General features: G+C 40.3%; 1 long non-coding RNA gene across 1 annotated transcript; it reads left to right on the forward strand.

The window, feature by feature from the left end:
* The first annotated feature begins 278 nt into the window (after window positions 1-278).
* Window positions 279-2,782, forward strand: LOC143443822 (uncharacterized). Its single transcript, XR_013113118.1, has 2 exons — window positions 279-484; window positions 1,671-2,782. It is a non-coding gene; the product is annotated as an uncharacterized LOC143443822 (long non-coding RNA).
* Window positions 2,783-4,583: the final 1,801 nt, after the last annotated feature.

The raw sequence follows: 4,583 nt of genomic DNA on the forward strand, positions 1-4,583 counted from the left end.
TTATAATGATAATTCATATGGAGCAGGATGCAATCTCCTCCTCTAGTCCAGCTCATTACAAAGGTGAAGCCCTCAGGAGGGCAGGCTGAGAATGAATAGGCTTACAATGTTTTTATTGTTTGCTTGCTTGCTTGGTTTTTCTTCTAAGAGAGGGAGAGACAGAGGCAGGATGCAACTGGTTTCCTAGCTTCTCTAGGTTTTGGGTGTCTTTTCCTCTGAAATCGGCCTCTGTTCTCAGATCTGGTGACTGTCCTTTGAGACCCTGGGGCCCTACTGTTGTCACTAAGGAGCCAGGAAAAAATGCAAGTTAGATGTACTTCCATGATCTCTACTTTGGAATTTTTGCAGTGGCATTGAAGACCCATGACAGGAAAGCTGTTGTCTCATTGTCCAAAGAATGGAATCCACCTCTGGCCGGAGACCTGCCATTCAAAATTAATACGGTTGAGCTAGCATATCACCTAGCCAAGGAACCGTCCCTCAGGTAGGTGAGTTTTCCTTATGCCATGTTAAAGAGATGAGTGGAATAATTATCCCTTCAGTGAGATGATGCATTTTTGCTTCTAGACTCTCCCCACCTGATACAGCCCTGTGTGCCACCATGAGGGTTTGCCAGGTCTGCTCACATTTCTGAGTCCTAACCCAGAGAGACATACATTTCCCTTTTTCTTCTTCTTTGTCTTTTATTTTATTTTATTTTTAATGCTGATCTAAGTATGGTTTCTCTGGTGCTTTGAGTTTTATCATTCTTTTTTGAAGTTCCTCTCTCCACCATGTGGCTTTTGATCAAAAATATGACTGACCTCCATGCCTAACTCAAACAACATGGCTCTTTCTTCCTCATAAGCTCCCCCTTATGGATTTACAAGTTTCTCTTTAAATCTCATCCTCTGTGGTTCTGTGAGTTTCCAACAAAAGCCACTGGTTCAGGGGCAACTTTGGTGGCTTTTGAGCCATTAGAGACACTAACCCCACAAGCCTAGGAAGGTTCCATCATCCTCAAAGAGGCCTGATATTTCTCTATCAGCCATATTGACCCCAGTTGTGGTGTGTCATGTAAAGGTTGGCCTGGCAAAGCTTACTTTACGATTATTAAACACAGGGGCATGATTTTCTCAGAAGCGTTGGAAATCTCAGAGATAGTGACCAAAAACAATACTAGCAAAACTCTACGGGTCACCAGGGAGATTCTTGTTAGATTTGGAGTCAGGGTCCAACTTCTGGTATGATTTACTTAGTAAATTGTGATAGATTACAGATGACTTTGTTTCCTACTGTCTTACTTGCATGCTTGCTTTTCTCACAGTTGCCTTTAGTTAAAAAAAAAAAAAAGAAGAAGAAAGAAAAAGAAAAAGCTTTCATATCTAAAATAACCTTACTCAGTCTTATGAGCTGGAAAAAAAAAAAAAAAAACCCTTTTCCTTTTTTTCATTTGTGGAGTGTCCCGATGGGGGAGAGTGGTAAAGGAAATTGGTTTTACAAAACATATGCTGAACAAAATATAAAATAAGTGAGATTCTGGGTTAAGCAAAGAAAATATTTCTTGCTCAGGGTCTGAATCTCCTGGTTTCTTTCTTCTGCTGAAGCATATTGTGTCTCCTAATTTTAGAAATATGGTTATTTGTAGGAAGTTCATTTTGATGAAACTGTTCCTGTATTTTTCCACCTAGAAATTGGATAAGTTCAAGTTTTCTAATCCCTTCTGACTGGAGAAAGAAGCAGCTCACGGCATCCTCCAGCAGTTGTAGGAGCACATTGTGACTCTCAGAAGCCCCAAGACTACCTGGCCAGCATAACTTAGACATCAAGTGACCTGACAGTACCCACTTCTTTAGTGTTCTGGCTACATTGTTTTTCACTTAGGGAATGCCACTCACTGCTTGCTGTGAGATAAGAATGAAGTCACAGGGATGTAAAATTATTAGTGCAGTTCTTTCGGCCTCATCAATATCTAGGTTGGCAAACATCCCCCTTCGTGTATCTATAAGAGGACCCAACCAAGGCCCTGTGAAGGATTCCGGGAGAGGCGATAGGGATGAAACCATTTATTAGATTTATGAGAGCTGAAGGAAGGCGTTGTGACTATCCATCTTCTGTGCTTTATTGAGAAAAAGCCCAGTGACTCAGCCTATCGGGACGTATCTCTGGAGCAGAACTGAAGCCTTAAAGTAAGCAGAGAATGAGTGAATGCACCTTAGGAGAGGAATGGTGGCAGGAGTTGGAAGTGTACGAGACATCCAGATACACAGAGCACCAATCTGTGACCTTGTGCAGAAGCTCTCCCTTCAGAAGGCTGTAGATCGGTGAATCTCTCTCCGTCAGAACCCGGGACTCCACACAATGGGGAAGAGCAGCAGAATATGGGTCATGTGGGGTACATGTGTGTGATTACAAGAATGGAACCACAAATTATGGAAAGAGGAAATAAAAGCTGTTCATTTGAGAAATGGCACCAGGACACTAGCTCTGTACCTTTGCTGTAAGAAGAATCCCCCACAAGCCAAGCTATCTGGAAGAAATCCTGTTCTGTGATAAGTGTCCAGAGAACCTGAGTTAGAGGATCAACCTGAAGACACTTGAATCAGAGCTGTGACCGCAGCTCACAAATGCCCAGCGAGGGATTTGTTTTCATGGATTAGATGCTGACTTCTGATTTTTAAAAATGTATGTATGTATGTATGTATGTATGTATGTATGTATGTGTATGTATGATTTTGGCTTGTACTCTACCAAAGTACATAAAGGCTTTTAAGCCCCACTTTTCAGTTTACAAGCTCCACGATCTGGGAAGATCTTACTTGTCTTCTTTGTGGCTTAGTTTTTGCCAGTAAAATGGGAATCATAATAGCTCTTAGTACATAAATGAAACTTTGTAATGGCTAAAGCAGCGAGGTTGGTCCTCAATTATAAACGTTGGGTTTAATATTACTCAGAGAAGCAGGTGACAGCCGCCTGGACCATTCTAGAAGTGAGCTATTTTAAGGCAGGAAGAGGGGTTGTGGACCAGGCATTCTTTCTATGACAGTCATACAGAATTAAGGCTAAATTTTTAATTACATTGAAAAAAATCTAATAGTTAAAAAACATTTGCAGAGTGTGCATTCAGTGTTTTTCTGTAGACTATATTCAGGAAATGGAAATAAATAAATCTCCCTAACTTCCTTTGCTCAGGGCAGAAATGTTCATTTATTTAACAAATGTGCATTGACTGTCTGGCAATGCCTAATTAAGCGGGAGATGCAGCAGGTGCTTAGATTTACATGGTGGAGCCAGGACTTTGAATGGATATCCTTCTAGACTTTTATGACAACTAGAATTACTGACTGTTGAATGACTGACTTCCCTTTAGGTCATAGTGATCACTTTTCTTCCTCCAACAACCATGGTGATCCACTTCCCAGACAGAAGATGGCTATAGTCCACATTTTATTGGCAGATATCAGGAGACAAAAATCTTAAAGTGGGATGTGTGTACATTACTGTTTTTCAACTGTCCTTCATATTCTTTAAGCTTTCCAATTTTACATCAAAACACTAATTTTCTCCGTATCCATATCTGCACCAACAGCTTTCTCTCTGTCAATGTAAATTTCCTTAGGATTTTATTTTGTTCATTTTTTTTTTTTTTTTTAGTGATTCTGTGCTTAGTTCTTTCATATTCTAAAGTCTATACTTTATCTCCTTGCTGGCCTGCTCTGCACATCTAAGCTCCTGCCCCTCTATTTCCACTTTTAGTGTTGACTTTTCTGGGCAATAGCTTCACAGTATTCAAGATGGTTCATGTAAAGGAAATGAACCCAGTTATAAAGAAGAACACAGGATGCAGGCCCGAGCTCTTCAGTGTCTTCAACAGAACATGGTAGAAATAAAATATTGATAGTTCCTGCCACTCTGCTCCTAAAATACAAAATTACTGATTTAAAGACAATGCAATTATTAGAAAATCTGGAGATACTATGACTTTTTAAAGTACTTGTTTAGTTGACAAACACATTTGTCTTTGGTTTACTTAATGCCTTCAAGTTCCTGGGGTGATATCAATTTTCAGAAGGTTTTGAAATCCTGATGGTGGGAACAAGCCACATGCCTACCCCCAAAATAAAGATGAGTATATGTAATTGTTACTCTATAAAGTAACACAAAACGTTAAGAATTTAGTGTTTTGTGTTACCTTATAGGAACTTCTCTGAAGTAGAAGAGAGAAAGCAAGGAAAGAAGAGAAGAACGAAAGTAGAGAGGAAGTGATGAAGAGAGAGAGAGAGAGAGAGAGAGAGAGAGAGAGAGAGAGAGAGAGAGAGAGAGAGAGAGAGAGAGAGAGGAGAGGAGAGGAGAGAGAAGAAAGAGATAGAAAAGAGAAGAAAGAGGGACAGAGAGACTGGAGGGAGGAGAGAGCAAAAGTGAGCTTTAGCAAGCTCTGTCCACGGTCCTGAAAGTCACAGCTTGACCTCAGAGGGGAATCAGAAAGGAGTTCTGAACCAACACCATTTCCTAGGGACAGCGTGCTTCCCTTATAACTAACTATTCTCTACACTGTCGCTTACTAACAGCCTCCTTTTAATTATTTTTTCTCTCAATTTATTATG

Source organism: Arvicanthis niloticus, chromosome 10 (assembly GCF_011762505.2).
Source record: "Arvicanthis niloticus isolate mArvNil1 chromosome 10, mArvNil1.pat.X, whole genome shotgun sequence".
Classification (NCBI taxonomy): domain Eukaryota; kingdom Metazoa; phylum Chordata; class Mammalia; order Rodentia; family Muridae; genus Arvicanthis; species Arvicanthis niloticus.